This window comes from Arachis ipaensis, chromosome B08 (genome assembly GCF_000816755.2).
Source record: "Arachis ipaensis cultivar K30076 chromosome B08, Araip1.1, whole genome shotgun sequence".
Classification (NCBI taxonomy): Eukaryota; Viridiplantae; Streptophyta; class Magnoliopsida; order Fabales; family Fabaceae; genus Arachis; species Arachis ipaensis.
The window spans coordinates 87508145-87522078 of NC_029792.2; positions in this window are offsets into that span (position 1 = coordinate 87508145).

Sequence of the window (13934 nt, forward strand, 5' to 3'; positions counted from 1 at the left end):
AACCTGAATCACATTCACGGAGCCATTGAGGAGCTAGCAAGGAGTTATATGGAGGGACAAGAACAACAACTGCACATTCAAGCTCAAAGGATGGATCGTCAAGAAGAGCTCCTTTCTAATTGGATGAATCAACAAGGAGAATGGCAAAAACAGCAAATGGAACACTATTCCCAGCTTACTCAAGCCATAAATCAAGTGACTGAAAGACAAGAGCGACAAGACAAGCGCCTTCAAGAACTCAATCAATGACAGCTAGCTCAGACGAAGGCATTCAATGAGTTCAGCGTACTGAATGAAGGACGACAACTACATATGGAGGAGTTCAACATAAACACTCAAGCCAAGTTGAACTACATGTCTAGTCCTATGCATAATCTACACTCTGCAATCCCTAGGTATGATGAGGTCCAAAAAAATTTACAGAACAAGAGGAAAGGAAGGTGAAACAGTAGAAGGAAACACTAAAGAAGAAGATGGAAGACGCTGGCTTATGGAAGAAGTTGATTGGAAAAAGCAAGGGAAGTGGGAGTGCAAGCACTCAAGAAAAACACAAAGAGGATAAACAAGAAGAAGAGCAGGAGCAAACCCATGAGTAAAAGATAGTGGAGTTCCCTCATTGTCCCATCTTTTTCATTTTTTAAATAAGGAAAATCATGTATGAAATAGAACATGCTTCCATGGTAATTTAGAATTTTCAATTCTGTTTTTACTATTCTCCTTGCCTAGGTCTATGATTGCTAGTCAAATTGCCTGTTTTCAATTCCATCTTGCTTATTGTATGCTTGTCCTTTTTAAGCTAAATAAAAAGAGATGTTATGAAAGACCAGAGTGAAGTTTAATTTGTGGAGTAAGTTTTTAGATTTGTGGTATAGTAATCACTTAGCTAAGTTGGTTCACCAACAAGGTGGGAAGGAAACTATCTGTCCTAAATCATATGCTTAAAACACACCCCATGAGACTAGCTAAATAATAAGATCCTAATAAGAAAAAGGAAAAGAAAAATAAGAATTGAAAAAGAAAGAAAAATTAATAAAGAATAAGGCTAGGCACCAAGGGCTTAAATCTTGAGGGATGTGTCTGTGGTGCTCTTGTACCAAGGATCTGCTTGGATGAATAAGTTCTTAGGAGTGCTTCATCACTTGGTAACTTGGGTTAACTAACCCGCGATTATCAACTGAAAATCCACTATCAAGAGCAACATTGCTACAGAACATTTCGTAACCCAAAGAGGTGCTGGACACTAAGACCTCAAGGGAAGAAAATAACAAACCATGTGCCTGTGGTGTGCATGCATGGGGGAGAGAGACTTGAGGGAGTAAGTCCTTAGGGGTGTTTCAACACCTAGCACCTTGAACCAACTGGTTCGGGAGTGTTGGCTGAAAACTTATCTTAAAGAGTCGCCCCCTCACAGAACACTTAGCCTAAGGAAAAAATGAACCTTGGAAAGACAAAGGGATCAATAAATAAAAGTCTCAAAGGGTGCAATCAAGTGAGTATTCCAAGGCATGATAAAGGTCTGAAAACCAGTAAAGGAATGAACCTAAGTTGCTATGCATGAAACCCCATAAAACCAAGAATATGACTTCCACAATAATGATTCATTCATCTTGTCATTTTATTCATCATTCTCTTGTTCCAGTGCTTGCTTAGGGACAAGCAAGCTTTAAGTTTGGTGTTGTGATGCTAGGGCATTTTGGCCAGTTTCACTGACCTTTTCTTTATGGTTTTAGGGTAGTTTCATGAACTTTCTTAGGAAATAAGCAAGTTTTGGGTAGAATTTCACTTACATCTTGATTCAAGCTAACATTGTGATTTTTATATGAATTTATGAGAATTATGCATGAATTGAATGACAAATTGGATGATGCATGTCTCATAACTTGGACAAGAACTTTGATGCACTTTATTGCTTGATTTCAGGACAAATGAAGCAAGGAAGAACCACGTTAGCAGCCACGTTAGTCTAACTAACGTGACCTCTAACGTGGAAGGAGAGCTAGCTTGCAACGTTAATGAGAAAAGTAATCACCAATAATGTCCTCGAAGCCATCATAGCCCACGTTAATTGCCACGTTAACTACATTAACGTGGTAGTTAACGTAGAAGAAGAAAATGAAGCCAACGATAGTGACACTCACCTTTGTCACTAACGTTGGACCAAGCTCATATTGGCCACATTAAGAGCCATGTTAACTCAGTTAACGTGGACTCTAACGTAGGGAAACAAAAGAATGACCAACGTTAGTGACACTCACCTTTGTCACTATTGTTGAGCTAAGCCACTTTGAGCCACGTTAGTTGCCACGTTAACTCAGTTAACGTGGACTTTAACATGGAGGGAGCAAAGAATCGCCAACGTTAGTGACACTCACCTTTGTCACTAATGTTGGGATGAGCCACTATGAGCCATGTTAACTCTCGCGTTAACTACATTAACGTGGAAGCTAACGTGAGTAAAAGGGATGATGAGCCAACATTAGTGACACTCACCTTTGTCACTAACGTTGGAGATGGCTAGCAATACCACGTTAGAAGCCACGTTAACCTAGTTAACGTGAACTCTAATGTGGGAAGTAGGGGCATTTTGGAATGTTAGTGACAAAGGTAAGTGTCACTAACGTTCTCAAAGATGTGGCAAGCCTACGTTAAAGGTCACGTTAGCCACACTAACGTGAACTCTAACGTAGGGAGAAAGGAGGATTCTCAACATTATTGGAAAAAGTAAGTCCCAATAACGTGTGCGAAGGACCAAAAGGCAACATTAGTGGTCACGTTGATGCCACTAACGTTGAAGTTAACATGGAGCATCCTTGGGTTAGAAACGTTAGTGAAAAAGGTGATTGTCACTAACGTTCTCGAACCCACACTTTTACTTAACGTTAACGCCACTAACGTCCTAAGCTAGAATCCCTGCCTACTTTACACTTTCTCTCTGCAAGTAAAGCTAAGCCCACTGAAGAAGATAACTGCTTCAACTCAAGATCCAAAGGCCCATATCCAAGACTTGAAGAGTCAACTAGAAGATCAGAAGAATAGTATAAATAGGGAGAGCTTTGAACTAGAAGGGAGCTTTTCGGCATTATTATAATTACTCTCTGTATTTTACTTTCTCTGCAACTTTTAGTTTAATTCTCAGAATGTACTCTCCATCTATGATTTTCATTCCCAGAGCTATGAACAACTAAACCCCTTTCATTGGGTTAGGGAGCTCTGTTGTAATTTGATGGATCAATAATAGTTTTCATTATCCTTCTTCTCTCTTTTCTCTTGATTTTACTAGAAAGCTTTCAATCTTCATCCAATTGAGTAGTTATCTTGGAAAAGAAGCTATTCATACTTGGAACTCTTCTGAACCTTGGAAGAGGAATGAAGAGATCATGCTCGAATTGCTTTCCCAAGTTCTTCCCATGGAAGCTTAAGTCTTGATGGTCTGTTCCCTTCACCATCCTCAAGGTGTTTCCCTATGGCCATATAAAGCTCATGTAAGACAAAACACAAAGAATATTCACTATGAATGACCATAGACTCACTGGATGAGAAGAGAGTGAGCTACCATCTCAGCTAAAGAAGGAAAAACGTCAAGCTAGTGACGATAAAGAAGCGCTCGTTAGGAGGCACCCCAACACTTTATATCCTTTTGATTTACTGTTTTCCTAGGAGTAGTCACGAGTGTTAACTTAGATAGTTTAAATTCCAGTTAATATTCTGTTTTCATTGCTTTCTAAGGGTAGATTGTAGGTGGTAGATTAGGGGCTTAAATATCAGTTTTTGATAGTTAGGAAATCTTCAATTTGTTTGCTTTTATCTGGAAGTGCAATTTGAAGAATACATTTACTGATGATGAGTAATTGGGCTGAGAACTAGCTAAAGAGCTAAGTTTGGTGTGGCCACTATCACACTTAATCTAGGCTTACATCCATTTGAATAAATTAAATTTGAAAGTAATCCCAGAGATTAAGTTTGGTGTGGCCACCACCATACGAATTTCACCCAGCAAGCCCAATACCATCCAAGTTGGAAGCATTTAATAAATTGGTAGGAACATGAAAGTTGGTTTTAAATGTGTTCAGAAGGAGTTAGAAGTGAAGGGATGTGAAAGAATTGGAATCATCACACCCTTATAAACATATTAAAAACCCAATGATGAACCAAATTTATTAGATGTAATGGGATTAAGTTTGGTGTCCCATGGGACACTCATCAGTTGCAAATTTCCTTTGTTCATATTAAAAGGAATGTGAATGATTCTTTTGTCATTACTGATCGGGTTTCAGTTTTTATTTTTTCAGGAGAGAGAATGGGGCCCACATGATTGATATCTCATAAAGCAAGAAGTCAAAGTGTACTTGCACTTTGGAATTCAACACATGCAGGAAGTAAAGAGGGGTAAGGATTGGTGCCTATTCCTACGCTAGGCGCCACTCCCTAAGTGGGAAAACATTGAATTGCTTCCACTTTCCACTATTCAGACCACACTTTCTACCCCTATAAAAACCCCCTTACTTTTCCCACCTCTCCCCCCACTTCAAACCTCAACCTCACACACGAAAAGACCCTCACAATTCTTTTTTCTTTTGATCTCCTTCTTGCTTTTCTTTACCTTTCTTCTTCTACTTGATTAGGGACAATCAAGCCCTAAGTTTGGTGTTGGAGCAAAACATCTCCCTTGCAACTTTCTTCAACTTTTTTTAACACTTCAAACACATTTTCTTCACCACAATGGCACCACCAAGAGCCTCATAAACAAAGAAAAGAAAGACCAAAGAACCAACCTTACGGTCCTCAAGCCACAATGAATACAAGTTCCTCTCATTATTCAACCAAAACCAAATTTATGGTTGGGTTAGTGAGAGGCAAATCCTTCCAAAAGTTGGTTTCCAATTGGGGAGAAACGAGCACCCTGAGATCAACAGGGAGATAAACAATAGAGGCTGGGCACTCTTGTGCAACCCACCAAGGAAGGCGGTGGAAAGCTTGGTAAGAGAGTCTTACGCCAATGCTGTGCCTCAGCCAGGGCAACCCTATGGCTATCTTTGCTTTGTGAGAGGGAAATCCATTGACTACAGCCCCTCCAACATAGATAGGATGCTCATGGTGAAGCAAACAAGCTCCACTCAGAGTTATGAAGAAAGAATGAAGCAAGAAGACCCAGGATTTAATGAAATCCTTAATGAGATTTGTGTGTTGAATCTGCAATGGAAAAATCACAAAAATGGGAGACCCAACCAGCTAAGAAAAAGAGATTTGAGCCCCCAAGATAGAGGGTGGCTGGATTTTGTGAGAAGATCTCTCAACCCTACTTCAAACACTTCTGAGGTGACAGTGGAAAGGGCTGTGCTCATATACAGCATCATGAAAGGTGAGAACATGAATGTTGAGGAGATGATAGCCAACAACATCAACAGGGTGTTGAAAAGCACCAAGGATAGCACAAGGCTAGCATTCTCCAGCATCATCCAAAGGCTATGTGATGAAGCAGGGGTGGAGAAGATTATTGATGAGGTACTGGTAGAACAAGACAAGCCCATAACTGCCAAGAAGATGGCCAAAGTGGTTGCTGTCAACCCACTTGAGAGGAGAAGGGAGCATAGAGGACATGCTCATGTGCCACAAGGGCAACCACAACAAGAAGAGGAGCAACCACATCACCTAGCACTTTAACTACCACCATACTAACAATACCAAGAATTTCCTGAAGGTTTTAACTAGGAGCAATTGCAATGAAACATACACCAAATGAAGGGAGATATACATCATCTGAGAGAAAATGTCAACCAACTCAAGGGTAAGCAACAACAACAATAGGACCAAGTGAATGAGAATATACAACAACTCTAAGGGAGTTTGGAGCACATGAGGAAGGAGCAGCAATAGCAGTTTGACTGGGGAGAAATGTAAAGCACACTCAACAAGATAGTGGAGCAAAATAAATGGCAGCAGAGGAACCTTGCTGAGTTCAGGAATCTTTATGATGCCAGAACTATTTCAAGGAGGCAATATGATATCAACACACAAGCGGAGCTGAATCACTTGTGTAATGCCGTGGCTGCCTTAAACCTTGGATGCCCAACATTCATGTAAGGAATAGAGGAGTTGATTGCAAGACAAGAGGAAATTCTAGCCAAGCACAAGGAGGATGAAAGGAATTACATGAGGAGGCTAGGATTTTGGAAGCCCAAGGATACAAAGGCTCAAGAGGGATCCTCTAAAAAGGATGATGATGACTCCTCCCCTTCCAAAAAGAAAGACAAAGGAAAAGGGCCAATGAACTGAAGCTGCTCAAGGTTGTTGAGTCCCATGGTTGACACTCTCAAATTTCTGTTTCTGCTTAAGCTTTTTATGTTTTAATTTCTGTTTGAGAATAAATAGCAATGCTAGGATAGTTTATGTTTGTGCTTAGTTTTTTTTATTATGCCCTGAAGTCTTTTATGAGTCTTTTTAAATTACAAGAATGAAAATGCAATGTTAATCAAGTTTTATCAACATCAATAAAAGATTAGTTTGTTTCCATAAGATTCATTGTGAGTGTTGTAAAACCAAGAGCAAAAGAGACTAAGACCAAGTAGGACTGCTCAAAAACTAAGAGATAAAGAACTAAGTGTAGAACCTTGAATTAACTAGAAAGAAAATGAATCATGAAAAGCAACTAGGGTTAGAAGGCATGACAAGTAGAAGCAGAAGGGTGCTTCTTGACTATCCATAGAACCAAGAAGTAGTAAGCAATAAAGATCCAAGGCTCTGAGCATCAACTACTAAGATGGAAAGAAACACTAAATAGCTCAAAAAGAGTTAGAAAACCTAGTAGATGCTTATTGTGAAGATGTGTCAAGAAGAGACCTGGGCAAGTAAATTCTTAGGGGTGTCTCAACACCTAGTACCCTAAAGGGTTGTCTTGAGATAAAGCATTTAGAGTCATGGTCAATGAAAAAGAAAAATTGAAAAGAATAGAACAATCAAAGGAGAATGAAATAACTCTTACTACTTCAAGGTGACAATCAATAAAAAGGACCCCTGAAGCTTATACTTAGAATAACCTTCAAGAACCTAGGAGTTCTTTTTGACATTGAAATAGAAATATTCATGTGTTAAACACTTAGCCTCAACCTTATTAATGTTGCATCCATTCAAGGTCAAGTCTCAATTTATCTAAGAACTACTCACATTGATTTGCTTAGGACAAGCAAAGCTTAAGTTTGGTGTTGTAATGACTTGCATCATCTACCCTTTTTTCTTGCATAAAAAGGACCATAAAAGAGCATAATCTCATTTGATCATTGCAATTCATGCACTATTTAATAAATATTATGCTACATTGCTTTGAAATGAGGTTGTGCTGAATTTCAGGTGAAAAAGACATCAAAAAGGGGTAGAAATCAACAAAACAAGCTGGGCATGTGAAACTAGCGTGCCACTTGAAGCAAACACTACAAAAATGTATGGGTATAGCACGCCAGGAGCTGGGCGTGGAACGTCAGTATTGAATTCCAGAAAGGATCCTCAGGTCATCTATATGGGCGTGGCATGCCAGGAACTGGGCGTGGCACGCGAGTTATGATTTCCAGAGAGGCATGTTTGAGCACTTTACATGGGCGTCGCATGCCAGAGGCTCGGCGTAGCACGCCAGTGTAGTTTTCCAGAGAGCAATGCTGAAGGCCACTAAAGAGGCATGGCCCGCCATGCTGGGCGTGGCACGCCTAACCCATCACACACTATGGGCGTGCCACTTGAGCCATGGGGCGTGGCATGCCAGGTCATCACCCCAAAAGGGATCATCACCTGGGCGTGCCACTTGGTATCGAAGGCGTGGCATACCAGCTTCAAAAGTCACTTGGGCATCCCACTTGAAGAGCCAGGCGTGGCACGCCAAGCTTAAAAGACCCACACTAAGAGGGGGGTGCCAGTTGAGCATCAAGGCATGGCACACTAGTACATGTTTCCAGAGAAGAGGTTGAAGGCCAAAAAGCCTGGGCGTGCAACTTGATGTCGAAGGCGTGGCACGCTAGCCTCAAACTGTCACTTGGGCGTGCCACTTGATGTCAAAGGCGTGGCACACCAAGCCCTCATCCTCACTTGGGCGTGCCACTTGAGCATCCAAGCGTGGCACGCCAGCCACTGGACCAAGGCAAAATACTGGGCGTGGCACGCCAGACCCTGGGAGTGACACGCCAATTATATTTTATAGAGAAGGAGTTAGGAGGCCAACCATATAGGCGTGCTATTTGGTATCGAATGCGTGGCACGCCAACTACCATTTCTCACTTCAGCATGCCACTTGAGCCTAAGGAATGGCATGCCAGCATCACCAATCAACAAGAAGAAGACCTGGGCGTGCCACTTGTGGTATGGGCGTGGCACGCCAACGAAGGAACCAAGCACACAAATGGGCGTGGCACACCAGACCCAGGGTGTGCCACGCTAGTTCAGCTTTCTAGAAGTAAGAAGAAGAAGGAGAAGACCTGGGCGTGCCACTTGAGGTCGAAGGCGTGGCATGTCAGGCTAAACCCTAAAAGAACACTAGGGCATGCCACTTGGGCGTGCCACTTGGGCTCGAAGGCGTGGCACGTCAGGCTAAACCCAAAAAGCACCCTGGGGCGTGCCACTTGGGCGTGCCACTTGGGCTCGAAGGCGTGGCATGCCAGGGGTGCCAATGAAGGAGGGCGTGCCACTTGAAGAGTTGGGCGTAGCACGCCAAGCCAGATTTAGAGCTTGGCATGGCACGCCACTGAAGCGCCAGTCACACGCCAGCTGGGAGGGTCACGTTTATTGAGTTTCTTTTCCCTCCAAATTATATTTTTTTTCTTTTTCACTTTTGTATTTTCTTTATTCTAGTGCTAGGAGTAGTATAAATAACCCTTGGAAATACTGGAAAAGAGGGTTAAGCGGTTGAGCTATTAGTTATAGTTAAATTTACTTTTCACTTTATCATCTCTTCCATCTCTTGTTCCTTTCTCTGAGCTATGAGTAGCTAAATTCCCTCTCATTGAGAGAGGGAGCTCTGTTTTACTTGATGGATTAATGATAGTTAATTTCTTCTTCTCTTCATTTTCTCTTTGATTTGCTAGAAGGAATTTCGTTTTAATGTTAGTATTCAATTATCTTGGAGAAGAAATTGAATGCAAAATGGGTTTCATGGGAACCTTGGGAAAGGAAACATGAATCCAAGCTAGAAATCCCTTCTCATAGTTGAATAGGATATGGGTTTTGGTGTTTGGATATGGTGACATATAATCCTCCCTCTACTTGGACCTATGATGATGTGTGGTATAATCAGGGACCAAGCATATCTCTCTTCATTAGCAATTAGACCGAGGAATTGGCTATTGATCAAGATCTGAGAGATTGAGTCACCAAGGGATTGGGGCTCAATCAATCATGATTGCCAAGAGGTTAATGAGTTTCATGATTGAAGAGGATATGAACTTGGATTTAATCCAAAGAGAACAACATCTCCTGATCTCAATAAATTCCCCTATTCTTATCTTCCACTTTCTTTATAGCTTTCTTTATATTCTACAAATCCCCAATTTTCATTTACAATTAAGTCATTTATGTTTCTGCATTTTACATTATTGTCATTTCTGTTTCAGCACTTTACTGCTCATATTTACTTTTGAGCCATTTATGTTTCTTCCCATTTACAATTCTGCAATCACAATCTATTCTGCTTAGCTTAACTAATTCACCAATTAATTAAAGTTGCTCAAATCTACCAATCTCTGTGGATACGATCCCACTCCATTGTACGTTATTACTTGACGATAATTTTTGGTGCGCTTGCCAAAAGAATGGATTCATCATTTTTATATGGGGAGTGAATTCTGGTCATCATGGAGGCACCAAAATTGGAACTATAAGCTTTGCCTCCAAGTTTGAAATATGCTTACTTGGGTGACAACAACACATACCCAGTGATCATCAATTCAAGTTTGATTGAACAACAAGAAGAGGAGCTAATCCAAGTGCTGAAACTACACAAGGATGCTATAGGGTGGACACTTGCAGATCTAAAGGGAATCAGCCCTTTAATGTGCATGCACAAAATCCTACTTGAAGAAGGTTCCAAGCATTCAAGACAACAGCAAAGAAGGCTAAACCCAACAATGAATGAAGTAGTCCAAAATGAGGTGTTGAAATTGTGGCAAACTGGGGTGACCTACCCAATCTCAGACAGCCCTTGGGTAAGCCCATTGCAAGTAGTCCCTAACAAAGGAGGGGTCACTGTTGTACCAAGTGAGAAGAATGAGTTAATACCAACAAGAACCATGACTGGCTGGCGCAAGTGCATTGATTATAGTAATTGTATTCACTGATCATGCAGCACTCAAATATTTGCTTACCAAACAAGAGTCCAATCCTAGGTTGATAAGGTGGATCCTGATACTCCAAGAGTTTGGTATTGAAATTAAAGATAAGAGTAGAGCAGAGAACAAGATGGCTGACCACCTATCAAGAATCCCACAAGAAGAAGATGAGGCACACCACTTTGTATTGAATGAGAGCTTCCCTGATGAGCAGTTGATGATGATCCAAGAAGCTCCTTGGTTTGCAAACATAGACAATTTCAAGGCTATTGGAGAGCTACCAACTAACATCAACAAACACATAAGGAGAAAGCTACTCAAAGATGCTAAATACTACATTTGGGATGAGCCCTATTTGTTCAAAAAATGTGCTGATGGGATCTTGAGGAGGTGTATTTCCCGTGAGAAAGGGCAAGAAGTACTCTGGCAATGTCATGGATCTGCAGATGGAGGCCATTTTAGTGGGAAAAGAACTACAGCTGAGGTGCTACATTGTGGGTTCTATTGGCCAACAATGTTCAAGGATGCAAAGGACTTGGTAACAAGATGCAATGAATGCCAAAGAGCTGGAAATCTACCCAAGAAAAACGAGATGCCACAGAAGTTTATAACGGAATTGGAGTTGTTCGATGTGTGGGGAATTGATTTCATGGGGCCATTCCCCTCCTCATACTCAAACAACGATATATTGGTGGTTGTAGATTATATGCCAAAGTAGGTAAAAGCCATAGCCATAGCAACAAATGATAACAAGGTTGTGATAAGCTTCTTGAGAAAAAATATCTTCAGCCGAGTTGGAGTTCCTAGAGCCCTTATTAGTGATGGAGGGACACACTTCTGCAATAAGCAACTTGAAGCACTCCTCCTTAAATATGGTGTAAAGCACAAAGTGGCAACTCTACACCATCCACTGACCAACGGGCAAGCTAAAATCTCAAACAGAGAGCTCAAAAGAATCCTTAAAAAAACTGTTGGAAGCTCAAGAAAGGATTGGTTTAAAAAGTTGGATGATGCATTATGGGCCTATAGGATAGCTTTCAAAACACCTATTGGGATGTCCCCATACCAATTGGTGTTTACAAAGACTTGTCACTTATTAGTTGAGCTTGAACATAGAGCATTTTGGGCTCAAAAGAAGTTAAATTTTGATGATCAAGTTGCTGGAGAAAGAAGGCTAATGCAAGTTAATGAGTTGGAGGAATTCAGAAATCAAGCTTATGATAATCCCAAGACCTACAAAGAAAAGATAAAAAATGGCATGATCAAAAGATAGCAAGGAGAGAGTTCACAGAAGGTCAGAAAGTGCTGCTATACAATTCAAGGCTCAAGTCTCGATGGTCTGGACCCTTCACCATCCTCAAGGTGTCTCCCTATGGACATGTAGAGCTTATGGAGGATAAAACACAGAGAACTTTCACTGTAAATGCCCACAGACTCAAGGATTACTTGGGGGACTCTTTGGAGGAGCAGAGAGTGAGCTACAACCTTAACTAAGAAGGAAGGAATGTCAAGCTAGTGATGCTAAACAAGCGCTGGTTGGGAGGCACCTTAACACTCATATCCTTTTGATTTTTTGCTTTCTAGAAGTAGCTTAAGATTGTTGATTTAGGTAGTTTAAGTTCCAGTTTAATCATTTTGATTTCTTGCTTTCTAGAAGGGGTTGTAAGTGGTAGATTAGGTAGTTTAAATATCAGTTTTAAGTGTTTGATAGTTAGTAAATCTCCAAGTTGTTTTTCTTTTCTCTGAAAGTGCAATTCACTTAACACACTTACTGATGATGAGTGATTGGGCTAAATGACTAGCTAAAGAGCTAAGTTTGGTGTGGCCACTAACCCACTTAATTTAGGCTTAAAACCAATTGAATGAATTGATTTTGAAAGTAAGCCCAGAGATTAAGTTTGGTGTGACCACCACCATATGAAGTTCACACGGAAAGCCCAACATAATCCAAGTTTGAAAGCATTTAGTAAATTGGTGAAGCATAAAAATCCACTTTAATGTGTTCGAAAGATGAGGAATGTGAAAAGATCAATTCTATGTTACCCTTTATGAGCACATTAAAGTCCAATGATGTATTCATGCGGGTGGAAACTGTCTCTCAACAAATTTCCTTCGGCAAGTGTACCGAATTTGTCGTCAAGTAAAAACTCACAATAGAGTGAGGTCGAATCCCACAGGGATTGATTGATCAAGCAACTTTAATTAGAAGAATGTTCTAGTTGAGCGAATCCAGAAATTGGGTTGAGAGTTGCAGAAAATAAAATGGCGGGAATGTAAATAACAGAAAAGTAAATGCTAGAATTAAAGGACTGGAAGTAAATGACTGAAAGTAAATTGCAGAATTGTAAATGGGAATGGGGGATTTGCTCATAAGAGTAAATGGCAAAAGTTAAAGAGAATGGGTAAGATCAGAGATGGGGAGTTCATTGGGCTTAGGAGATATTGCAACCCTCCGAATCAAGTTTATTTTCATCTCTTCCTCAATCAATGCACTCATTGATCTCCTTGGCAATCTTAATTGATTGAATTACAAATTCAATCTCTCAAATCTTGATCAATAGCCAATTCCTTGGTCAATTGCTCATGAGAAGAGATGAAGTATGGTCACTGATTATACCACATGCATTTCCCAAATCAAGTATCGAGAGGGTTATAGTCACATACCCATCCAAACCCAATTTGGTCCAGCATGAGAAAGCATTTCTAGCTTGATCTCTTCATTCCTCTTTCAAGGTTCAGAAGAGATCCAAGTTTGAATAGCTTCTTTTCCAAGATAACTACCCAATTAGATGAAGATCGAAAGCTTTCAAGTAAAATCAAGAGAAAAGATAGAAGAAAAATAATGAAAACTAGTATTGATCCATCAAATTACAACAGAGCTCCCTAACCCAATGAAATGGGTTTAGTTGTTCATAGCTCTAGAAAATGAAAACAAAGATGGAGAATACATCATAAAACTAGAAAATGCAGAGAAGGTAAAATACAGAGAGTAATTCTCTTTTCCAACTTTCCAGAACTCTTCAACAATTCAAAGCTACTCCTATATATACTACTTTTCTCAGCTTCTAGTTGGCTCTTCAAGTCTTGGGCCTTTGGATCTTGAGTTTGAAGCAGTTCTCTTCTTCATTTGGGCTTGGCTTTACTTGCAGAGAGAAAGTGTGAAGTGGGCAGAGACTTTAGCTCAGGACGTTAGGGGTGTTAACGTTTAGTGAAAATATGAGTTCGAGAACGTTAGTGACAATCAACTTTCTCACTAACATTCCTAAGTAAAAGCCATGTTAACTTCAACGTTAGTGGCACAAACATTGCCACTAACGTTGCCTCTATGTCCTTCGCACACGTTATTGAGGCTTAACATTCCCAATAACTTTGAAAAGCCCCCTTTGTTCCCACGTTACAGCCCACGTTAACTTAGTTAACGTGGCTCTTTAACGTGGGCTTGCCATCCTTCGAGAACGTTAGTGACACTCAATATTGTCACTAACGTTCCAAGGTGCCCCTATGTCTCATGTTAGAATCCACGTTAACTAGGTTAACGTGGCTTCTAACGAGGCCATGCTTAGCCATCCCCAACGTTAGTGACAATGTTGAATGTCACTAACGTTGGCGTTTCTTTCACTCATCAACGTTAGT